The following is a 24,515-nucleotide window of genomic DNA, read 5'->3' on the forward strand; positions in this document are numbered from 1 at the left end:
AGAGGGAGAGAGGGGGTTAGGGAGAGAGGGAGAGGTAGAGAGAGGGAGAGGTAGAGGTAGGGAGGGGAAAAGGGAAAGGTATGGAGAGAGGTAGAGAGAGGGAGAGGTAGAGGTAGGGAGAGAGAGGGAGGAGGAGTACAAATTCAAGAAGGAGAAAATCCACAACACAACACAGGCGTCGGAATGCGTGGGCTACAAAAGGAACAAGTAAAATGTTTCTTCCGGGCTGAAAAGAGAAGGAAGGAAAACACACTGTTGCGGCGCTACGACATGAAGACGCCGAGCCGGTTGAGCACAGCAAACCCAACCTGTTCTCACAAGATGCTTGCGCTTCAGGCGAAATAAAAGCTGCTGAGCTAAATAAGGAAAGCGGTGATTATTAGGACTGCTCACTGTTCCACAGGCTGGGACAGGAGATCACACACTGTATTATTATTATTGAGAGACAGGCTCACTATCTGTTCCCCAGACTAGGACAGAAGATCACACAATGTATTATTATTGAGAGCCAGTGAGCCTGTCAATCAGACTGTGTGAACAGTCTGTCCCAGCCTGAGGAACAGACCACAGTCTGATTGACAAACTCACTGTCTGTTCCTCAGGCTGGGACAGGAGATCACACTGTATTATTATAATTGAGAGACTGGCTCACTGTTCCCCAGGCTGGGACAGGAGATCCCACACTGTATTATTATTATTTAGAGACAGACTCACTGTCATTTCCTCAGTCTGGGACAGGAGCTCACACACTGTATTATAATTATTGAGAGACAGACTCACTGTCTTTTCCTCAGTCTGGGACAGGTGGTCACACACTGTATTATTATTGAGAGACAGGCTCACTGTCTGTTCCTCAGGCTGGGACAGTAGATCACACTGTATTATTAATATTATTGAGAGTCTGGCTCACTGTTCCCCAGGCAGGGACAGGAGATCCCACACTGTATTATTATTATTTCGAGACAGGCTCACTGTTTGTTGCTCAGGCTGGGACAGGAGATCCCACACTGAATTATTATTATTGAGAGTAAGGCTTACTCTCTGTTCCTCAAGCTGAGACAGGACATCACATACTGTATTATTATTGATTGACAGGCTCACTATTCCTCAGGCTGGGACAGGAGATCACACACTGTATTATTATTATTGAGAGACGGCCTCATTGTCTGTTCCTCTGGCTCGGACAGGGGATCACACAGTGTATTACTATTATTGAGAGATAGGCTCACTGTCTGTTCCTCAGGCTGGGACAGGAGATCCCACACTGTATTATTATTGCTGAAAAACAAGCTCACTATCTGTTCCTCTGGCTGGGACTGGAGATCACACACTGTTCTGTTATTGAGAGACATGCTCACGGTTTGTTCCTCAGACTGGGACAGGACATTCCACACTAGGTTATTATTATTGAGAGACAGGCTCACTGTTCCTCAGGCTGGGACAGGAGATCACACTGTATTATTATTGAGAGACAAACTCACTGTCTGTTCCTCAGGCTGGGACTGTAGATCACACTATATTATTATTATTGAGAGTCTGGCTTACTGTTCCCCAGGCTGGGACAGGAGATCCCACACTGTATTATTATTATTTAGAGACAGACTCACTGTCTTTTCCTCAGTCTGGGACAGCAGGTCACACACTGTATTATAATTATTGAGAGACAGACTCACTGGCTTTTCCTCAGTCTGGGACAGGTGGTCACACACTGTATTATTATTGAGAGACAGGCTCACTGTCTTTTCCTCAGGCTGGGACAGTAGATCACACTGTATTATTATTATTAATATTATTGAGAGTCTGGCTCACTGTTCCCCAGGCTGAGACAGAACATCACATACTGTATTATTATTGATTAACAGGCTCACTGTTCCTCAGGCTGGGACAGGAGATCCCACACTGTATTATTATTATTGAGAGACAGGCTCATTGTCTGTTCCTCTGGCTGGGACAGGGGATCACACAGTGTATTATTATTATTGAGAGACAGGCTCACTGTCTGTTCCTCAGGCTGGGACAGAGGATCACACACTGTATTATTATTATTTAGAGACAGGCTCACTGTCTGTTCCTCAGGCTGGGACAGAAGATCACACACTGTATTATTATTATTGACAGATAGGCTGACTGTCTGTTCCTCAGACTGGGACAGGAGATCACACACTGTATTATTATTATAGAGAGACAGGCTCACTGTATGTTCCCCAGGCTGAGAAAGTACATCACATATTGTATTATTATTATTGATTGACAGGCTCACTGTTCCTCAGGCTGGGACAGGAGATCACACACTGTATTATTATTATTGTGAGACAGGCTCAAGGTCTTTTCCCCAGGCTGGGAGAGAAGATCACACTGTATTATTATTGAAAGTCTGGCTCACTGTTCCCCAGGCTGGGACAGGAGATCCCACACTATATTAGTATTATTGAGAGACATTCTCATCGTTTGTTCCACAGACTGGGACAGGACATCCCACACTGGATTATTATTATTGAGAGACAGGCTCACTGTCTGTTCCTCAGGCTGGGACAGTGGATCACACACTATATTATTATTACTGAGAGACAGGCTCACTATCTGTTCCCCAGACTGAGTCAGAAGATCACATACTGTATAATTATTGAGAGACAGGCTCACAGTCTGTTCCTCAGGCTGGGACAGGTGGTCACACACTGTATTATTATTGAGAGACAGGCTTACTCTCTGTTCCTCAAGCTGAGACAGGACATAACATACTGTATTATTATTGATTGACAGGCTCACTGTTCCTCAGGCTGGGACAGGAGATCCCACACTGTATTATTATTATTGAGAGACGGCCTAATTGTCTGTTCCTCTGGCTGGGACAGGGGATCACACAGTGTATTATTATTATTGAGAGACAGGCTCACTGTCTATTCCTCAGGTTGGGACAGGAGATCCCACACTGAATTATTATTATTGAGAGACAGGCTTACTCTCTGTTCCTCAAGCTGAGACAGGACATCACATACTGTATTATTATTGATTGACAGGCTCACTGTTCCTCAGGCTGGGACAGGAGATCCCACACTGTTTTTTTATTATTGAGAGATGGGCTAATTGTCTGTTCCTCTGGCAGGGACAGGGGATCACACAGTGTATTATTATTATTGAGAGACAGGCTTGCTGTCTGTTCCTCAGGCTGGGACAGAGGATCACACACTGTATTATTATTATTTAGAGACAGGCTCTCTGTCTGTTCCTCAGGCTGGGACAGAAGATCACACACTGTATTATTATTATTGATAGATAGGCTGACTGTCTGTTCCTCAGACTGGGACAGGAGATCACATATTGTATTATTATTATTGATTGACAGGCTCACTGTTCCTCAGGCTGGGACAGTAGATCACACACTGTATTATTATTACTGAGAGAGAGGCTCACTGTCTGTTCCTCAGGCTGGGACAGGAGATCACACACTGTATTATTATTGTTGAGAGACATGCTCACTGTCTGTTCCTCTGGCTGGGGCAGGAAATGACACACTGTATTATTATTACTGAGAAACAAGCTCACTGTCTGTTCCTCTGGATGGGACTGGAGATCACACTGTATTATTATTGAGAGACAAACTCACTGTCTGTTCCTCAGGCTGGGACAGTAGATCACACTGTATTATTATTATTGAGAGTCTGGCTCACTGTTCCCCAGGCTGGGACAGGAGATCCCACACTGTATAATTATTATTTAGAAACTGACTCACTGTCTTTTCCTCAGTCTGGGACAGGAGGTCACACACTGTATTATAATTATTGAGAGACAGACTCACTGTCTTTTCCTCAGTCTGGGACAGGTGGTCACACACTCTGTTATTATTGAGAGACAGGCTCACTGTCTGTTCTTCAGGCTGGGACAGTAGATCACACTGTATTATTATTATTAATATTATTGAGAGTCTGGCTCACTGTTCCCCAGGCTGGGACAGGAAATCACACTCTGTATTATTATTATTTCGAGACAGGCTCACTGTTTGTTCCTCAGGCTGGGACAGGCGATCCCACACTGTATTATTTTTATTGAGAGACGGGCTCATTGTCTGTTCCTCTGGCTGGGACAGGGGATCACACAGTGTATTATTATTATTGAGAGATAGGCTCACTGTCTGTTCCTCAGGATGGGACAGGAGATCCCACACTATATTATTATTATTGAGAGAGAGGCTCACTGTCTGTTCCTCAGGCTGGGACAGGAGATCACACACTGTATTATTATTGTTGAGAGACATACTCACTGTCTGTTCCTCTGGCTGGGGCAGGAAATGACACACTGTATTATTATTACTGAGATACAAGCTCACTGTCTGTTCCTCTGGCTGGGACTGGAGATCACACACTGTTCTATTATTATTGAGAGACATGCTCACGGTTTGATCCTCAGACTGGGACAGGACATTCCACACTAGGTTATTATTATTGAGAGACAGGCTCACTGTTCCTCAGGCTGGGACAGGAGATCACACTGTATTATTATTGAGAGACAAACTCACTGTCTGTTCCTCAGGCTGGGACAGTAGATCACACTGAAATATTATAATTGAGAGTCTGGCTCACTGTTCTCCAGGCTGGGACAGGAGGTCACACACTGTATTATTATTATCGAGAGACCTGTTCTTTCCTGATTGTTCCTTAGGCTGGGACAGCAGATCATAATCTGCTTTATTATTATTGAGAGACTGCCTCACTCCTGTCTGTTCCTCAGGTTGGGACAGGAGATCACACACTATATTATTATTACTGAGAGACAGGCTCACTTTGAATTCCCCAGACTGGGACAGATCACACACCGTATTATTAATGAGTGAGACGCTCACTGTCTGTTCTTCAGGCTCGGACAGGAGATCACACACTGTATTATTATTATTGAGAGACGGGCTCACTGTCTGTTCCTCAGGCTGGGACAGGAGGTCCCACACTGTATTATTATAATTGAGAAACAGGCTCACTGTCTGTTCCTCAGACTGGGACAGGAGATCACACACTGTATTATTATTATCGAGAGACCTTCTCTTTCCTGACTGTTCCTTAGGCTGTTACAGGAGATCATAATTTGCTTTATAATTATTGAGAGACTAGCTCACTCCTGTCTGTTCCTCAGGTTGGGACAGGAGATCTCACACTGTATTATTATTATTGAGAGACAGGCTCACTGTCTGTTCCTCAGGCTGGGACAGGAGGTCACACACTGTATTATTATTATTGAGAGACAGGCTCACTGTCTGTTCCTCATTCTGGGACAGGAGGTCACACACTGTATTATTATTATTATTGAGAGACAGGTTCACTGTCTGTTCCTCAGGCTGGGACAGGAGATCACACACTGTATTATTATTATTGAGAGATAGGCTCACTGTCTCTTCTTTTGGGCTGGGACAGGAGATCACACACTGTATTATTATTACTGACAGAGAGGTTCACTGTCTCTTCATCAGGCTGGGACAGGAGGTCACACACTGTATTATTATTATTGAGAGACAGGTTCACTGTCTCTTCCTCAGGCTGGGACAGGAGGTCACACACTGTATTATTATTATTGAGAAACAGGTTCACTGTCTGTTCCTCAGGCTGGGACAGGAGATCACACATTGTATTATTATTGTTGAGAGACAGGCTCACTGTCTGTTCCTCTGGCTGGGGCAGGAAATGACACACTGTATTATTATTACTGAAATACAAGCTCACTGTCTGTTCCTCTGGCTGGGACTGGAGATCACACACTGTTCTATTATTATTGAGAGACATGCTCACGGATTGTTCCTCAGACTGGGACAGGACATTCCACACTAGGTTATTATTATTGAGAGACAGGCTCACTGTTCCTCAGGCTGGGACAGTAGATCACACTGTATTATTATTATTGAGAGTCTGGCTTACTGTTCCCCAGGCTGGGACAGGAGATCCCACACTGTATTATTATTATTTAGAGACAGGCTCACTGTCTTATCCTCAGTCTGGGACAGGTGGTCACACATTGTATTATTATTATTCAGAAACAGGTTCACTGTCTGTTCCTCAGGCTGGGACTGGAGATCACACTGTATTATTATTATTGACAGATAAACTCACTGTTCCTCAGGTTGGGACAGTAGATCACACTCTATTATGATTATTGAGAGTCTGGCTCACTGTTCCCCAAGCTGGGACAGGAGGTCACACACTGTATTATTATTATTGAGAGAAAGGCTAGCTGTCTGTTCCTCAGGCTAGTATAGGAGATCACACACTGTATTATTATTATTGAGAGACAGGCTCACTGTCTGTTTCTCAGGCTGGGACAGGAGATCACACTGTATTGTTATTATTGAGAGACAGACTCACTGTTCCTCAGGCTGGGACAGGAGGTCACACACTATATTATTATTATTGAGAGACAGGCTCACTGTCTGTTCCTCAGGCTGGGACAGGAAGTCACACACTGTATTATTATTATTGAGAGACAGGCTCACTGTTTGTTCCTCAGGCTGGACAGGAGATCACACAGTTTATTCATATTATTGTTGAGAGACATGCTCAACGTCTGTTCCTCAGGCTGGGGCAGGAGGTCACACATTGTATTATTATTATTATTGAGAGACAGGTTCACTGTCTGTTCCTCAGGCTGGGACAGGAGACACACACTGTATTATTATTATTGAGAGCTAGGCTCACTGTCTCTTCTTTTGGGCTGGGACAGGAGGTCACACACTGTATTATTATTATAGAGAGACAGGTTCACTGTTCCTCAGACTTGTAGAGAAGATCACACTGTATTATGATTATTAAGAGTCTGGCTCACTGTTTCCCAGGCTGGGACAGGAGATCACACACTGTATTATTATTATTGAGAGACAGGCTCACTGTCTGTTCCTCAGGCTGGGGCAGTATATCACACACTGTATTATTATTATTGAGAGACGGGCTCGCTGTCTGTTCCTCAGGCTAGTACAGGAGATCACGCACTGTATTATTATTATTGAGATACAGGCTCACTGTCTGTTCCTCAGGCTGGGACAGTAGATCACACTTTATTATAATTATTGAGAGTCTGACTCACTGTTTCCCAGGCTGGGACAGGAGATCACACACTGTATTATTATTATTGAGAGTCTGGCTCACTGTTCCCCAGGCTGGGACGGGAAATCACACACTGTATTATTATTATTGAGAGACAGGCTCACTGTCTGTTCCTCAGGCTGGGGCAGTATATCACACACTGTATTATTTGTATTGAGAGACAGGCTCACTGTTCCTCTGGCGTGGACTGGAGATCACACACTGTTCTTTTATTATTGAGAGACATGCTCACTGTTTGTTCCTCAGACTGGGACAGGACATCCCACACTGGATTATTATTATTGAGACACAGGATCACTGTCTGTTCCTCAGGCTAAGACAGGAGATCACACACTGGATTATTATTATTGAGAGACAGGTTTACTGTCTGTTCCCCAGGGTGGGACAGGAGATCACACACTGTATTTTTATTATTGAGAGACAGGCTCACTGTTCCTCAGGCTGGGACAGGAGATCACACTGTATTATTATTACTGAGAGACTGGCTCACTGTCTGTTCCTCAGGCTGGGGCAGTATATCACGCACTGTATTATTATTATTGAGAGACGGGCTCGCTGTCTGTTCCTCAGGCTAGTACAGGAGATCACGCACTGTATTATTATTATTGAGATACAGGCTCACTGTCTGTTCCTCAGGCTGGGACAGTAGATCACACTGTATTATAATTATTGAGAGTCTGACTCACTGTTTCCCAGGCTGGGACAGGAGATCACACACTATATTATTATTATTGAGAGTCTGGCTCACTGTTCCTCTGGCTGGGACTGGAGATCACACACTGTTCTTTTATTATTGAGAGACATGCTCACTGTTTGTTCCTCAGACTGGGACAGGACATCCCACACTGGATTATTATTATTGAGACACAGGATCACTGTCTGTTCCTCAGGCTAAGACAGGAGATCACACACTGGATTATTATTATTGACAGACAGGTTTACTGTCTGTTCCCCAGGCTGGGACAGGAGATCACACACTGTATTTTTATTATTGAGAGACAGGCTCACTGTTTCTCAGGCTGGGACAGGAGATCACACTGTATTATTATTATTGAGAGTCTGGCTCACTGTTCCCCAGGCTGGGACAGGAGGTCACACACAGTATTATTATTATTATTGAGAGACAGGCTCACTGTCTGTTCCTCAGGGTGGGACAGGAGATCACACACTATATTATTATTATCGAGAGACCTGCTCTTTCCTGATTGTTTCTTACGCTGGGACAGCAGATAATAATCTGCTTCATTATTACTGAGAGACTGGCTCACTCCTGTCTGTTCCTCAGGTTGGGACAGGAGATCACAAACTGCATTATTATTATTGAGAGACAGGCTGACTGTCTGTTCCTCAGGCTGGGACAGTGGATCACACACTATATTATTATTAATGAACGACAAGCTCACTGTTTCCCAGGCTGGGACAGGAGGTCACACACTTTATTATTATTATTGAGAGACAGGCTCACTGTCTGTTCCTCAGGCTGGGGCAGTATATCACACACTGTATTATTTGTATTGAGAGACAGGCTCACTGTTCCTCTGGCGTGGACTGGAGATCACACACTGTTCTTTTATTATTGAGAGACATGCTCACTGTTTGTTCTTCAGACTGGGACAGGACATCCCACACTGGATGATTATTATTGAGAGACAGGATCACTGTCTGTTCCTCAGGCTAAGATCACACACTGGATTATTATTATTGAGAGACAGGTTTACTGTCTGTTCCCCAGGCTGGGACAGTAGATCACACTGTATTATTATCATTGAGAGTCTGGCTCACTGTTTCCCAGGCTGGGACAGGAGTTCACACACTGTATTATTATTATTGTGAGACAGGCTCACTGTCTATTCCTCAGGCTGGGACTGGAAATCACACACTGTATTATTAGTATTGAGAGACAGGCTTACTGTTCCTCTGGCTGGGACTGGAGATCACACTGTATTATTATTATTGAGAGTCTGGCTCACTGTTCCCCAGGCTGGGACAGGAGGTCACACACTGTATTATTATTATTGAGAGACAGGCTCACAGGATCTCGGAGAAAACCGAGAAGAGGTCGGAGTGGCCTCTGTCGTTCATCAACGATCCAGTCAGGCAGTACTCCTCTGTAAAGCGCCGTTCGTTCACATCGATTGGCTTTTTTTTGCCTTCATTCGCGCAAGTAGTAAAAGCAGACGCCCCTATTCTGCCGTGACCCGGATTCGAACCGGGGTTGTTGCGGCCACAACGCAAAGTACGGACCACTATACGATCACGGCGAGTTACCGATACACACGTGGCAGGGTGGAAAAGGCTGTGCTCTCTTCGTGTGACCTAATTCGGAAAAGTCCTGACGTTGCATTTCAACTGAGCCCCAGTATACATCGACCCTTGGACACTCTGAGTGACAACTCTCTTGCGTGTTTTCTCATATTTATGTAGTTTGCTTGCATGATGCCCGGAACAGCGGGGTTGTGTGCTCCCATATGGTCTAGCGGTTAGGATTCCTGGTTTTCACCCAGGCGGCTCGGGTTGAAAACTCCATACTCCTGGTATGGGAACGTGTCAGTTTTGCCTCCTGCTTTCCAAAAGATCAGCACCGTGTACGAAGGAGCCGCATTAAAACCACTCGAACGTGCAAAACGCGCGAGAAGAGGGGGCGCTTGTTTCCAACCGAAGACTTCTCGCGTGTGAGACGAGCTGATCATCGCTGCAGGAGGTGGGAGGGTTAGTCTGGTAGACAGGGCTGACCTTCGGCAATAGGATTTATATTCTCCAAGATGATATTTGCACTTTCTGGAGAGGCGATTTTCTCCACTTCAGTAGCCCGATTTCGTCGATTGCGTGGAGAGGGCTGTAGAATGTGGCGCCGCCTTTCCTGCTCCGTCCATGACAGGCGTGCTGGTCTCTGGAGAGAGAGCACGGTCCATCAGCGCACTCCAATAAAGGCACTGGAAGCAGCTGAATCGCATTGGCGAAGCTCAGGACTGGGCCGCTGGGCACGGTTTGCCACCGTTTCCGTAGTGTAGTGGTTATCACGTTCGCCTCACACGCGAAAGGTCCCCGGTTCGAAACCGGGCGGAAACAGACCGGCTTCTTTTGTCGCCACGCACAAAAGGGGATTGGGGATTCGCCTAGCGCTGTGATCGAACAGACCCACTCACCTCTCAGTGTGGCGGGATCTGCACAGTGCATGTCGCAGCGCATCCTGCTTTCACTTCAATGCGCGTCCTGATGTACCCCAGTCTCCCGCGTGACAGGTGGGGATAATCACCACTATACTAACGAGGAAGACATCGCTCTCTCCGACCCCCGGCATCGTGTCCCGACCCACCGTGCTGGAAGCCGACGCGTGCTGTGATTCCTTTACGGAGCAGAAATGACAACCGAGGAGCCGAGAGATCATTTCAGCATTTCGCGTCTGAACAGAAAACACAAACGACCAACTCGGAATGACTTGCCTTTGACGCTTATGAATGGGTTCTTTGTGCATCGAACAGACCCACTCACCTCTTAGTGTGGCGGGATCTGCACAGTGCATGTCGCAGCGCTTCCTGCTTTCACTTCAATGTGCTTCCTGATGTCGAGTCGTGTGCCGTGCGGAGGCTCTGAAAGCGAGAGCAATGAAAAGGTGCACGACGCTGTGAAAGAAAACAGAGAAGTGAAAGGCAGTCCTTTCTCTAAGGAGGTAAAAGAAAAGCTTTCTGCTCCCCGTCGGGGAATCGAACCCCGGTCTCCCGCGTGACAGGCGGGGATACTTGCCACTATACTAACGAGGAAGACATCGCCCTCTCCGATCCCCGGCATCGTGACCCGACCCAGCGTGCTGGAAGGCGACGCGTGCTGTGATTCCTTTACGGAGCAGAAATGACAACCGAGGAGCCGAGAGATCATTTCAGCATTTCGCGTCTGAACGGAAAACACAAACGACCAACTCGGAATGACTTGCTTTTGACGCTTTTCAAAGCGTTCTTTGTGCACGACGACTGCGCCGCCTAGCAGATGCAAATGGGTTGTACAACTTTGAACTAGCAAATGGAAGAGGGCTAAGCCCCCTCTCTTTTAGCCCAGGTTCGATCTGTCTCCCAGAATCACCAGGGCGCACGCACACACACACACAACCGTGCCGTTGAAGTGCTCTGCTTCATTTCTAAGGGCAACTCAACATTCACTCCTACCCCGAGAACAGAAAAGACAGCGTCCGCAGCAACAACAGCTCAGGTCTCTGCACAGGAGCTAAGCTGCCCCCATCTCCTCTGCTCTGCGGCTCCTGCGGAGTGGAGTCCTGCCTGGAGCCGTGTTTGCAGGCGGCGGCTCCCCGCGCTCTGTCTGTGCGTCGTGTCCAAGAGCTCCTGGGAGGAAGAGAGAGCCCTCCCACTCGGGGGCTTTTCCACGGTCTGTGTGAGGAGGGGCGGGTGTGTCCAGTAGCTTATCGAGCGGAAGCCTGGGGCGGCGGAGAGCTGTGATCGTGTCACCTCTTTGTCTGCTTTCCCGCCCCCCCTCCGCCCAAGCTCTGCTCCAGAGTAGCCCGGCAACCCCTCACACCTGCACGTGTCACAACCTAAGGTGTGGTCATGAGACACCCATGGGGTGCTGTTCTGTTCTTGCTAATTGTTTCCTGCCCGTCGCAGGCAGGAGTCCATGCGAGGAAGATGCGCTGGACAGAGCTCAGAGGGCGCAGCTGGGTGGCTTTCCTTCTGAGTGACGTTCCTGCAACACTCTCCCGCTCCTCTTGGTGCGCTCATGCCCCAACACAGGAAGGCTGGAGCAGGTGGCTGTGAGCTCTCTGCACCGCCGAAATAGCTCAGTTGGGAGAGCGTTAGACTGAAGATCTAAAGGTCCCTGGTTCGATCCCGGGTTTCGGCATTCTGTTTCATCGCGCCCTTTGTTCCTCTCTCCAGCGCCCCCTGTCTAAAGTGACGCTTCCCTTTCTCAGCCCGAAACGCAAGCGAGACACCAGCAGCGATCCCTGTAGGTTTCCGTAGTGTAGCGGCTGTCACGTTCGCCTAACACGCGAAAGGTCCCTGGTTTGAGACCGGGCGGAAACAGCCTCTTTTTGCACGCTCCTGTACTTCACAGAGGTCTTGAGCGACCGGTCATTTGTTCCCAATGTATTTCCGTCCGGTGCCTTCATGCACTCTCGTACCAAACGCACGTTCCTTCTGTACGCGGAGCCGATCATTTGCAATTGGGCTGTGCCGACAGACCAGGACGAGCTCTGTCGGCTCAAAAGCAGCGCAGGACCTGCAAGAACAACAGAAAGATTAGCATCCAGCGGGGGCCTCTTAGTGAGCCCAAGATCTCATCAAGAATCGGCTCCAGCAACAGGGCTGGGCGCATTGTTCCATTCTCCGACCACTCTCGGTGTAAACAAGTCCCTCCTGGTCTCTGCTTGAAATGCACTTTCCTGCGTTTGCTTTGGTGTAACTGGCTTCCCCTGCATGGGCGAATGTGAAGAAGATCCTTAGTAAGTCATTGAAGAAAACCGAGAAGAGGTCGGAGTGGCCTCTGTCGTTCATCAACGATCCAGTCAGGCAGTACTCCTCTGTAAAGCGCCGTTCGTTCACATCGATTGGCTTTTTTTTGCCTTCATTCGCGCAAGTAGTAAAAGCAGACGCCCCTATTCTGCCGTGACCCGGATTCGAACCGGGGTTGTTGCGGCCACAACGCAAAGTACGGACCACTATACGATCACGGCGAGTTACCGATACACACGTGGCAGGGCGGAAAAGGCTGTGCTCTCTTCGTGTGACCTAATTCGGAAAAGTCCTGACGTTGCATTTCAACTGAGCCCCAGTATACATCGACCCTTGGACACTCTGAGTGACAACTCTCTTGCGTGTTTTCTCATATTTATGTAGTTTGCTTGCATGATGCCCGGAACAGCGGGGTTGTGTGCTCCCATATGGTCTAGCGGTTAGGATTCCTGGTTTTCACCCAGGCGGCTCGGGTTGAAAACTCCATACTCCTGGTATGGGAACGTGTCAGTTTTGCCTCCTGCTTTCCAAAAGATCAGCACCGTGTACGAAGGAGCCGCATTAAAACCACTCGAACGTGCAAAACGCGCGAGAAGAGGGGGCGCATGTTTCCAACCGAAGACTTCTCGCGTGTGAGACGAGCTGATCATCGCTGCAGGAGGTGGGAGGGTTAGTCTGGTAGACAGGGCTGACCTTCGGCAATAGGATTTATATTCTCCAAGATGATATTTGCACTTTCTGGAGAGGCGATTTTCTCCACTTCAGTAGCCCGATTTCGTCGATTGCGTGGAGAGGGCTGTAGAATGTGGCGCCGCCTTTCCTGCTCCGTCCATGACAGGCGTGCTGGTCTCTGGAGAGAGAGCACGGTCCATCAGCGCACTCCAATAAAGGCACTGGAAGCAGCTGAATCGCATTGGCGAAGCTCAGGACTGGGCCGCTGGGCACGGTTTGCCACCGTTTCCGTAGTGTAGTGGTTATCACGTTCGCCTCACACGCGAAAGGTCCCCGGTTCGAAACCGGGCGGAAACAGACCGGCTTCTTTTGTCGCCACGCACAAAAGGGGATTGGGGATTCGCCTAGCGCTGTGATCGAACAGACCCACTCACCTCTCAGTGTGGCGGGATCTGCACAGTGCATGTCGCAGCGCATCCTGCTTTCACTTCAATGCGCGTCCTGATGTACCCCAGTCTCCCGCGTGACAGGTGGGGATAATCACCACTATACTAACGAGGAAGACATCGCTCTCTCCGACCCCCGGCATCGTGTCCCGACCCACCGTGCTGGAAGCCGACGCGTGCTGTGATTCCTTTACGGAGCAGAAATGACAACCGAGGAGCCGAGAGATCATTTCAGCATTTCGCGTCTGAACAGAAAACACAAACGACCAACTCGGAATGACTTGCCTTTGACGCTTATCAATGGGTTCTTTGTGCATCGAACAGACCCACTCACCTCTTAGTGTGGCGGGATCTGCACAGTGCATGTCGCAGCGCTTCCTGCTTTCACTTCAATGTGCTTCCTGATGTCGAGTCGTGTGCCGTGCGGAGGCTCTGAAAGCGAGAGCAATGAAAAGGTGCACGACGCTGTGAAAGAAAACAGAGAAGTGAAAGGCAGTCCTTTCTCTAAGGAGGTAAAAGAAAAGCTTTCTGCTCCCCGTCGGGGAATCGAACCCCGGTCTCCCGCGTGACAGGCGGGGATACTTGCCACTATACTAACGAGGAAGACATCGCCCTCTCCGATCCCCGGCATCGTGACCCGACCCAGCGTGCTGGAAGGCGACGCGTGCTGTGATTCCTTTACGGAGCAGAAATGACAACCGAGGAGCCGAGAGATCATTTCAGCATTTCGCGTCTGAACGGAAAACACAAACGACCAACTCGGAATGACTTGCTTTTGACGCTTTTCAAAGCGTTCTTTGTGCACGACGACTGCGCCGCCTAGCAGATGCAAATGGAAGAGGGCTAAGCCCCCTCTCTTTTAGCCCAGGTTCGATCTGTCTCCCAGAATCACCAGGGCGCACGCACACACACACACAACCGTGCCGTTGAAGTGCTCTGCTTCATTTCTAAGGGCAACTCAACATTCACTCCTACCCCGAGAACAGAAAAGACAGCGTCCGCAGCAACAACAGCTCAGGTCTCTGCACAGGAGCTAAGCTGCCCCCATCTCCTCTGCTCTGCGGCTCCTGCGGAGTGGAGTCCTGCCTGGAGCCGTGTTTGCAGGCGGCGGCTCCCCGCGCTCTGTCTGTGCGTCGTGTCCAAGAGCTCCTGGGAGGAAGAGAGAGCCCTCCCACTCGGGGGCTTTTCCACGGTCTGTGTGAGGAGGGGCGGGTGTGTCCAGTAGCTTATCGAGCGGAAGCCTGGGGCGGCGGAGAGCTGTGATCGTGCAGACCTTGAGGTGTCACCTCTTTGTCTGCTTTCCCGCCCCCCCTCCGCCCAAGCTCTGCTCCAGAGTAGCCCGGCAACCCCTCACACCTGCACGTGTCACAACCTAAGGTGTGGTCATGAGACACCCATGGGGTGCTGTTCTGTTCTTGCTAATTGTTTCCTGCCCGTCGCAGGCAGGAGTCCATGCGAGGAAGATGCGCTGGACAGAGCTCAGAGGGCGCAGCTGGGTGGCTTTCCTTCTGAGTGACGTTCCTGCAACACTCTCCCGCTCCTCTTGGTGCGCTCATGCCCCAACACAGGAAGGCTGGAGCAGGTGGCTGTGAGCTCTCTGCACCGCCGAAATAGCTCAGTTGGGAGAGCGTTAGACTGAAGATCTAAAGGTCCCTGGTTCGATCCCGGGTTTCGGCATTCTGTTTCATCGCGCCCTTTGTTCCTCTCTCCAGCGCCCCCTGTCTAAAGTGACGCTTCCCTTTCTCAGCCCGAAACGCAAGCGAGACACCAGCAGCGATCCCTGTAGGTTTCCGTAGTGTAGCGGCTGTCACGTTCGCCTAACACGCGAAAGGTCCCTGGTTTGAGACCGGGCGGAAACAGCCTCTTTTTGCACGCTCCTGTACTTCACAGAGGTCTTGAGCGACCGGTCATTTGTTCCCAATGTATTTCCGTCCGGTGCCTTCATGCACTCTCGTACCAAACGCACGTTCCTTCTGTACGCGGAGCCGATCATTTGCAATTGGGCTGTGCCGACAGACCAGGACGAGCTCTGTCGGCTCAAAAGCAGCGCAGGACCTGCAAGAACAACAGAAAGATTAGCATCCAGCGGGGGCCTCTTAGTGAGCCCAAGATCTCATCAAGAATCGGCTCCAGCAACAGGGCTGGGCGCATTGTTCCATTCTCCGACCACTCTCGGTGTAAACAAGTCCCTCCTGGTCTCTGCTTGAAATGCACTTTCCTGCGTTTGCTTTGGTGTAACTGGCTTCCCCTGCATGGGCGAATGTGAAGAAGATCCTTAGTAAGTCATTGAAGAAAACCGAGAAGAGGTCGGAGTGGCCTCTGTCGTTCATCAACGATCCAGTCAGGCAGTACTCCTCTGTAAAGCGCCGTTCGTTCACATCGATTGGCTTTTTTTTGCCTTCATTCGCGCAAGTAGTAAAAGCAGACGCCCCTATTCTGCCGTGACCCGGATTCGATCCGGGGTTGTTGCGGCCACAACGCAAAGTACGGACCACTATACGATCACGGCGAGTTACCGATACACACGTGGCAGGGCGGAAAAGGCTGTGCTCTCTTCGTGTGACCTAATTCGGAAAAGTCCTGACGTTGCATTTCAACTGAGCCCCAGTATACATCGACCCTTGGACACTCTGAGTGACAACTCTCTTGCGTGTTTTCTCATATTTATGTAGTTTGCTTGCATGATGCCCGGAACAGCGGGGTTGTGTGCTCCCATATGGTCTAGCGGTTAGGATTCCTGGTTTTCACCCAGGCGGCTCGGGTTGAAAACTCCATACTCCTGGTATGGGAACGTGTCAGTTTTGCCTCCTGCTTTCCAAAAGATCAGCACCGTGTACGAAGGAGCCGCATTAAAACCACTCGAACGTGCAAAACGCGCGAGAAGAGGGGGCGCTTGTTTCCAACCGAAGACTTCTCGCGTGTGAGACGAGCTGATCATCGCTGCAGGAGGTGGGAGGGTTAGTCTGGTAGACAGGGCTGACCTTCGGCAATAGGATTTATATTCTCCAAGATGATATTTGCACTTTCTGGAGAGGCGATTTTCTCCACTTCAGTAGCCCGATTTCGTCGATTGCGTGGAGAGGGCTGTAGAATGTGGCGCCGCCTTTCCTGCTCCGTCCATGACAGGCGTGCTGGTCTCTGGAGAGAGAGCACGGTCCATCAGTGCACTCCAATAAAGGCACTGGAAGCAGCTGAATCGCATTGGCGAAGCTCAGGACTGGGCCGCTGGGCACGGTTTGCCACCGTTTCCGTAGTGTAGTGGTTATCACGTTCGCCTCACACGCGAAAGGTCCCCGGTTCGAAACCGGGCGGAAACAGACCGGCTTCTTTTGTCGCCACGCACAAAAGGGGATTGGGGATTCGCCTAGCGCTGTGATCGAACAGACCCACTCACCTCTCAGTGTGGCGGGATCTGCACAGTGCATGTCGCAGCGCATCCTGCTTTCACTTCAATGCGCGTCCTGATGTACCCCAGTCTCCCGCGTGACAGGTGGGGATAATCACCACTATACTAACGAGGAAGACATCGCTCTCTCCGACCCCCGGCATCGTGTCCCGACCCACCGTGCTGGAAGCCGACGCGTGCTGTGATTCCTTTACGGAGCAGAAATGACAACCGAGGAGCCGAGAGATCATTTCAGCATTTCGCGTCTGAACAGAAAACACAAACGACCAACTCGGAATGACTTGCCTTTGACGCTTATCAATGGGTTCTTTGTGCATCGAACAGACCCACTCACCTCTTAGTGTGGCGGGATCTGCACAGTGCATGTCGCAGCGCTTCCTGCTTTCACTTCAATGTGCTTCCTGATGTCGAGTCGTGTGCCGTGCGGAGGCTCTGAAAGCGAGAGCAATGAAAAGGTGCACGACGCTGTGAAAGAAAACAGAGAAGTGAAAGGCAGTCCTTTCTCTAAGGAGGTAAAAGAAAAGCTTTCTGCTCCCCGTCGGGGAATCGAACCCCGGTCTCCCGCGTGACAGGCGGGGATACTTGCCACTATACTAACGAGGAAGACATCGCCCTCTCCGATCCCCGGCATCGTGACCCGACCCAGCGTGCTGGAAGGCGACGGGTGCTGTGATTCCTTTACGGAGCAGAAATGACAACCGAGGAGCCGAGAGATCATTTCAGCATTTCGCGTCTGAACGGAAAACACAAACGACCAACTCGGAATGACTTGCTTTTGACGCTTTTCAAAGCGTTCTTTGTGCACGACGACTGCACCGCCTAGCAGATACAAATGGGTTGTACAACTTTGAACTAGCAAATGGAAGAGGGCTAAGCCCCCTCTCTTTTAGCCCAGGTTCGATCTGTCTCCCAGAATCACCAGGGCGCACGCACACACACACACCCGTGCCGTTGAAGTGCTCTGCTTCATTTCTAAGGGCAACTCAACATTCACTCCTACCCCGAGAACAGAAAAGACAGCGTCCGCAGCAACAACAGCTCAGGTCTCTGCACAGGAACTAAGCTGCCCCCATCTCCTCTGCTCTGCGGCTCCTGCGGAGTGGAGTCCTGCCTGGAGCCGTGTTTGCAGGCGGCGGCTCCCCGCGCTCTGTCTGTGCGTCGTGTCCAAGAGCTCCTGGGAGGAAGAGAGAGCCCTCCCACTCGGGGGCTTTTCCACGGTCTGTGTGAGGAGGGGCGGGTGTGTCCAGTAGCTTATCGAGCGGAAGCCTGGGGCGGAGGAGAGCTGTGATCGTGTCACCTCTTTGTCTGCTTTCCCGCCCCCCCTCCGCCCAAGCTCTGCTCCAGAGTAGCCCGGCAACCCCTCACACCTGCACGTGTCACAACCTAAGGTGTGGTCATGAGACACCCATGGGGTGCTGTTCTGTTCTTGCTAATTGTTTCCTGCCCGTCGCAGGCAGGAGTCCATGCGAGGAAGATGCGCTGGACAGAGCTCAGAGGGCGCAGCTGGGTGGCTTTCCTTCTGAGTGACGTTCCTGCAACACTCTCCCGCTCCTCTTGGTGCGCTCATGCCCCAACACAGGAAGGCTGGAGCAGGTGGCTGTGAGCTTGCACCGCCGAAATAGCTCAGTTGGGAGAGCGTTAGACTGAAGATCTAAAGGTCCCTGGTTCGATCCCGGGTTTCGGCATTTTGTTTCATCGCGCCCTTTGTTCCTCTCTCCAGCGCCCCCTGTCTAAAGTGACGCTTCCCTTTCTCAGCCCGAAACGCAAGCGAGACACCAGCAGCGATCCCTGTAGTGTAGCGGCTGTCACGTTCGCCTAGCACGCGAAAAGTTCCCGGTTCGAGACCGGGCGGAAACAGCCTGTTTTTGCACGCTCCTGTACTTCACAGAGGTCTTGAGCGACCGGTCATTTGTTCCCAATGTATTTACGTCCGGTGCCTTCATGCACTCTTGTACCAAACGCACGTTCCTTCTGTACGCGGAGCCGATCATTTGCAATTGGGCTGTGCCGACAGACCAGGACGAGCTCTGTCGGCTCAAAAGCAGCGCAGGACCTGCAAGAACAACAGAAATATTAGCATCCAGCGGGGGCCTCTTAGTGAGCCCAAGATCTCATCAAGAATCGGCTCCAGCAACAGGGCTGGGCGCATTGTTCCATTCTCCGACCACTCTCGGTGTAAACAAGTCCCTCCTGGTCTCTGCTTGAAATGCACTTTCCTGCGTTTGCTTTGGTGTAACTGGCTTCCCCTGCATGGGCGAATGTGAAGAAGATCCTTAGTAAGTCATTGAAGAAAACCGAGAAGAGGTCGGAGTGGCCTCTGTCGTTCATCAACGATCCAGTCAGGCAGTACTCCTCTGTAAAGCGCCGTTCGTTCACATCGATTGGCTTTTTTTTGCCTTCATTCGCGCAAGTAGTAAAAGCAGACGCCCCTATTCTGCCGTGACCCGGATTCGAACCGGGGTTGTTGCGGCCACAACGCAAAGTACGGACCACTATACGATCACGGCGAGTTACCGATACACACGTGGCAGGGCGGAAAAGGCTGTGCTCTCTTCGTGTGACTTAATTCATAAAGTCCTGACGTTGCATTTCAACTGAGCCCCAGTATACATCGACACTTGGACACTCTGAGTGACAACTCTCTTGCGTGTTTTCTCATATTTATGTAGTTTGCTTGCATGATGCCCGGAACAGCGGGGTTGTGTGCTCCCATATGGTCTAGCGGTTAGGATTCCTGGTTTTCACCCAGGCGGCTCGGGTTGAAAACTCCATACTCCTGGTATGGGAACGTGTCAGTTTTGCCTCCTGCTTTCCAAAAGATCAGCACCGTGTACGAAGGAGACGCATTAAAACCACTCGAACGTGCAAAACGCGCGAGAAGAGGGGGCGCTTGTTTCCAACCGAAGACTTCTCGCGTGTGAGACGAGCTGATCATCGCTGCAGGAGGTGGGAGGGTTACTCTGGTAGACAGGGCTGACCTTCAGCAATAGGATTTATATTCTCCAAGATGATATTTGCACTTTCTGGAGAGGCGATTTTCTCCACTTCGGTAGCCCGATTTCGCCGATTGCGTGGAGAGGGCTGTAGAATGTGGCGCCGCCTTTCCTGTTCCGTCCATGACAGGCGTGCTGGTCTCTGGAGAGAGAGCACGGTCCATCAGCGCACTCCAATAAAGGCACTGGAAGCAGCTGAATCGCATTGGCGAAGCTCAGGACTGGGCCGCTGGGCACGGTTTGCCACCGTTTCCGTAGTGTAGTGGTTATCACGTTCGCCTCACACGCGAAAGGTCCCCGGTTCGAAACCGGGCGGAAACAGACCGGCTTCTTTTGTCGCCACGCACAAAAGGGGATTGGGGATTCGCCTACCGCTGTGATCGAACAGACCCACTCACCTCTCAGTGTGGCGGGATCTGCACAGTGCATGTCGCAGCGCATCCTGCTTTCACTTCAATGCGCGTCCTGATGTACCCCAGTCTCCCGCGTGACAGGTGGGGATAATCACCACTATACTAACGAGGAAGACATCGCTCTCTCCGACCCCCGGCATCGTGTCCCGACCCACCGTGCTGGAAGCCGACGCGTGCTGTGATTTCTTTACGGAGCAGAAATGACAACCGAGGAGCCGAGAGATCATTTCAGCATTTCGCGTCTGAACAGAAAACACAAACGACCAACTCGGAATGACTTGCCTTTGACGCTTATCAATGGGTTCTTTGTGCATCGAACAGACCCACTCACCTCTTAGTGTGGCGGGATCTGCACAGTGCATGTCGCAGCGCTTCCTGCTTTCACTTCAATGTGCTTCCTGATGTCGAGTCGTGTGCCGTGCGGAGGCTCTGAAAGCGAGAGCAATGAAAAGGTGCACGACGCTGTGAAAGAAAACAGAGAAGGGAAAGGCAGTCCTTTCTCTAAGGAGGTAAAAGAAAAGCTTTCTGCTCCCCGTCGGGGAATCGTACCCTGGTCTACCGCGTCGCAGGCGGGGATACTTGCCACTATACTAACGAGGAAGACATCGCCCTCTCCGATCCCCGGCATCGTGACCCGACCCAGCGTGCTGGAAGGCGACGCGTGCTGTGATTCCTTTACGGAGCAGAAATGACAACCGAGGAGCCGAGAGATCATTTCAGCATTTCGCGTCTGAACGGAAAACACAAACGACCAACTCGGAATGACTTGCTTTTGACGCTTTTCAAAGCGTTCTTTGTGCACGACGACTGCGCCGCCTAGCAGATACGAATTGGTTGTACAACTTTGAACTAGCAAATGGAAGAGGGCTAAGCCCCCTCTCTTTTAGCCCAGGTTCGATCTGTCTCCCAGAATCACCAGGGCGCACGCACACACACACACCCGTGCCGTTGAAGTGCTCTGCTTCATTTCTAAGGGCAACTCAACATTCACTCCTACCCCGAGAACAGAAAAGACAGCGTCCGCAGCAACAACAGCTCAGGTCTCTGCACAGGAGCTAAGCTGCCCCCATCTCCTCTGCTCTGCGGCTCCTGCGGAGTGGAGTCCTGCCTGGAGCCGTGTTTGCAGGCGGCGGCTCCCCGCGCTCTGTCTGTGCGTCGTGTCCAAGAGCTCCTGGGAGGAAGAGAGAGCCCTCCCACTCGGGGGCTTTTCCACGGTCTGTGTGAGGAGGGGCGGGTGTGTCCAGTAGCTTATCGAGCAGAAGCCTGGGGCGGCGGAGAGCTGTGATCGTGCAGACCTTGAGGTGTCACCTCTTTGTCTGCTTTCCCGCCCCCCCTCCGCCCAAGCTCTGCTCCAGAGTAGCCCGGCAACCCCTCACACCTGCACGTGTCACAACCTAAGGTGTGGTCATGAGACACCCATGGGGTGCTGTTCTGTTCTTGCTAATTGTTTCCTGCCCGTTGCAGGCAGGAATCCATGCGAGGAAGATGCGCTGGAAAGAGCTCAGAGGGCGCAGCTGGGTGGCTTTCCTTCTGAGTGACGTTCCTGCAACACTCTCCCGCTCCTCTTGGTGCGCTCATGCCCCAACACAGGAAGGCTGGAGCAGGTGGCTGTGAGCTCTCTGCACTGCCGAAATAGCTCAGTTGGGAGAGCGTTAGACTGAAGATCTAAAGGTCCCTGGTTCGATCCCGGGTTTCGGCGTTCTGTTTCATCGCGCCCTTTGTTCCTCTCTCCAGCGCCCCCTGTCTAAAGTGACGCTTCCCTTTCTCAGCCCGAAACGCAAGCGAGACACCAGCAGCGATCCCTGTAGGTTTCCGTAGAGTAGCGGCTGTCACGTTCGCCTAACACGCGAAAGGTCCCTGGTTTGAGACCGGGCGGAAACAGCCTCTTTTTGCACGCTCCTGTACTTCACAGAGGTCTTGAGCGACCGGTCATTTGTTCCCAATGTATTTCCGTCCGGTGCCTTCATGCACTCTCGTACCAAACGCACGTTCCTTCTGTACGCGGAGCCGATCATTTGCAATTGGGCTGTGCCGACAGACCAGGACGAGCTCTGTCGGCTCAAAAGCAGCGCAGGACCTGCAAGAACAACAGAAAGATTAGCATCCAGCGGGGGCCTCTTAGTGAGCCCAAGATCTCATCAAGAATCGGCTCCAGCAACAGGGCTGGGCGCATTGTTCCATTCTCCGACCACTCTCGGTGTAAACAAGTCCCTCCTGGTCTCTGCTTGAAATGCACTTTCCTGCGTTTGCTTTGGTGTAACTGGCTTCCCCTGCATGGGCGAATGTGAAGAAGATCCTTAGTAAGTCATTGAAGAAAACCGAGAAGAGGTCGGAGTGGCCTCTGTCGTTCATCAACGATCCAGTCAGGCAGTACTCCTCTGTAAAGCGCCGTTCGTTCACATCGATTGGCTTTTTTTTGCCTTCATTCGCGCAAGTAGTAAAAGCAGACGCCCCTATTCTGCCGTGACCCGGATTCGATCCGGGGTTGTTGCGGCCACAACGCAAAGTACGGACCACTATACGATCACGGCGAGTTACCGATACACACGTGGCAGGGCGGAAAAGGCTGTGCTCTCTTCGTGTGACCTAATTCGGAAAAGTCCTGACGTTGCATTTCAACTGAGCCCCAGTATACATCGACCCTTGGACACTCTGAGTGACAACTCTCTTGCGTGTTTTCTCATATTTATGTAGTTTGCTTGCATGATGCCCGGAACAGCGGGGTTGTGTGCTCCCATATGGTCTAGCGGTTAGGATTCCTGGTTTTCACCCAGGCGGCTCGGGTTGAAAACTCCATACTCCTGGTATGGGAACGTGTCAGTTTTGCCTCCTGCTTTCCAAAAGATCAGCACCGTGTACGAAGGAGCCGCATTAAAACCACTCGAACGTGCAAAACGCGCGAGAAGAGGGGGCGCTTGTTTCCAACCGAAGACTTCTCGCGTGTGAGACGAGCTGATCATCGCTGCAGGAGGTGGGAGGGTTAGTCTGGTAGACAGGGCTGACCTTCGGCAATAGGATTTATATTCTCCAAGATGATATTTGCACTTTCTGGAGAGGCGATTTTCTCCACTTCAGTAGCCCGATTTCGTCGATTGCGTGGAGAGGGCTGTAGAATGTGGCGCCGCCTTTCCTGCTCCGTCCATGACAGGCGTGCTGGTCTCTGGAGAGAGAGCACGGTCCATCAGCGCACTCCAATAAAGGCACTGGAAGCAGCTGAATCGCATTGGCGAAGCTCAGGACTGGGCCGCTGGGCACGGTTTGCCACCGTTTCCGTAGTGTAGTGGTTATCACGTTCGCCTCACACGCGAAAGGTCCCCGGTTCGAAACCGGGCGGAAACAGACCGGCTTCTTTTGTCGCCACGCACAAAAGGGGATTGGGGATTCGCCTAGCGCTGTGATCGAACAGACCCACTCACCTCTCAGTGTGGCGGGATCTGCACAGTGCATGTCGCAGCGCATCCTGCTTTCACTTCAATGCGCGTCCTGATGTACCCCAGTCTCCCGCGTGACAGGTGGGGATAATCACCACTATACTAACGAGGAAGACATCGCTCTCTCCGACCCCCGGCATCGTGTCCCGACCCACCGTGCTGGAAGCCGACGCGTGCTGTGATTCCTTTACGGAGCAGAAATGACAACCGAGGAGCCGAGAGATCATTTCAGCATTTCGCGTCTGAACAGAAAACACAAACGACCAACTCGGAATGACTTGCCTTTGACGCTTATCAATGGGTTCTTTGTGCATCGAACAGACCCACTCACCTCTTAGTGTGGCGGGATCTGCACAGTGCATGTCGCAGCGCTTCCTGCTTTCACTTCAATGTGCTTCCTGATGTCGAGTCGTGTGCCGTGCGGAGGCTCTGAAAGCGAGAGCAATGAAAAGGTGCACGACGCTGTGAAAGAAAACAGAGAAGTGAAAGGCAGTCCTTTCTCTAAGGAGGTAAAAGAAAAGCTTTCTGCTCCCCGTCGGGGAATCGAACCCCGGTCTCCCGCGTGACAGGCGGGGATACTTGCCACTATACTAACGAGGAAGACATCGCCCTCTCCGAT

General features: G+C 51.0%; 13 non-coding genes across 13 annotated transcripts; 9 read left to right on the plus strand and 4 right to left on the minus strand.

Moving 5' to 3' along the window:
- The first annotated feature begins 10,072 nt into the window (after positions 1–10,072).
- Positions 10,073–10,145, plus strand: trnav-cac (transfer RNA valine (anticodon CAC)). The gene has a single exon. It is a non-coding gene; the product is annotated as a tRNA-Val (tRNA).
- A 620-nt stretch (positions 10,146–10,765) lies between these two features.
- Positions 10,766–10,837, minus strand: trnad-guc (transfer RNA aspartic acid (anticodon GUC)). The gene has a single exon. It is a non-coding gene; the product is annotated as a tRNA-Asp (tRNA).
- A 1,014-nt stretch (positions 10,838–11,851) lies between these two features.
- Positions 11,852–11,924, plus strand: trnaf-gaa (transfer RNA phenylalanine (anticodon GAA)). The gene has a single exon. It is a non-coding gene; the product is annotated as a tRNA-Phe (tRNA).
- Positions 11,925–13,491: 1,567 nt separating this feature from the next.
- Positions 13,492–13,564, plus strand: trnav-cac (transfer RNA valine (anticodon CAC)). The gene has a single exon. It is a non-coding gene; the product is annotated as a tRNA-Val (tRNA).
- Positions 13,565–14,184: 620 nt separating this feature from the next.
- On the minus strand, positions 14,185–14,256 carry trnad-guc (transfer RNA aspartic acid (anticodon GUC)). The gene has a single exon. It is a non-coding gene; the product is annotated as a tRNA-Asp (tRNA).
- Positions 14,257–15,257: 1,001 nt separating this feature from the next.
- Positions 15,258–15,330, plus strand: trnaf-gaa (transfer RNA phenylalanine (anticodon GAA)). The gene has a single exon. It is a non-coding gene; the product is annotated as a tRNA-Phe (tRNA).
- Positions 15,331–16,897: 1,567 nt separating this feature from the next.
- On the plus strand, positions 16,898–16,970 carry trnav-cac (transfer RNA valine (anticodon CAC)). The gene has a single exon. It is a non-coding gene; the product is annotated as a tRNA-Val (tRNA).
- A 620-nt stretch (positions 16,971–17,590) lies between these two features.
- trnad-guc (transfer RNA aspartic acid (anticodon GUC)) lies at positions 17,591–17,662 on the minus strand. Its single transcript has one exon. It is a non-coding gene; the product is annotated as a tRNA-Asp (tRNA).
- Positions 17,663–18,671: 1,009 nt separating this feature from the next.
- trnaf-gaa (transfer RNA phenylalanine (anticodon GAA)) lies at positions 18,672–18,744 on the plus strand. The gene has a single exon. It is a non-coding gene; the product is annotated as a tRNA-Phe (tRNA).
- A 1,556-nt stretch (positions 18,745–20,300) lies between these two features.
- trnav-cac (transfer RNA valine (anticodon CAC)) lies at positions 20,301–20,373 on the plus strand. The gene has a single exon. It is a non-coding gene; the product is annotated as a tRNA-Val (tRNA).
- Positions 20,374–22,091: 1,718 nt separating this feature from the next.
- trnaf-gaa (transfer RNA phenylalanine (anticodon GAA)) lies at positions 22,092–22,164 on the plus strand. The gene has a single exon. It is a non-coding gene; the product is annotated as a tRNA-Phe (tRNA).
- A 1,567-nt stretch (positions 22,165–23,731) lies between these two features.
- Positions 23,732–23,804, plus strand: trnav-cac (transfer RNA valine (anticodon CAC)). The gene has a single exon. It is a non-coding gene; the product is annotated as a tRNA-Val (tRNA).
- Positions 23,805–24,424: 620 nt separating this feature from the next.
- trnad-guc (transfer RNA aspartic acid (anticodon GUC)) lies at positions 24,425–24,496 on the minus strand. Its single transcript has one exon. It is a non-coding gene; the product is annotated as a tRNA-Asp (tRNA).
- Positions 24,497–24,515: the final 19 nt, after the last annotated feature.

Source organism: Atractosteus spatula, chromosome 10, assembly GCF_055471065.1.
Source record: "Atractosteus spatula isolate fAtrSpa1 chromosome 10, fAtrSpa1.hap1, whole genome shotgun sequence".
NCBI classification, from domain to species: Eukaryota; Metazoa; Chordata; class Actinopteri; order Semionotiformes; family Lepisosteidae; genus Atractosteus; species Atractosteus spatula.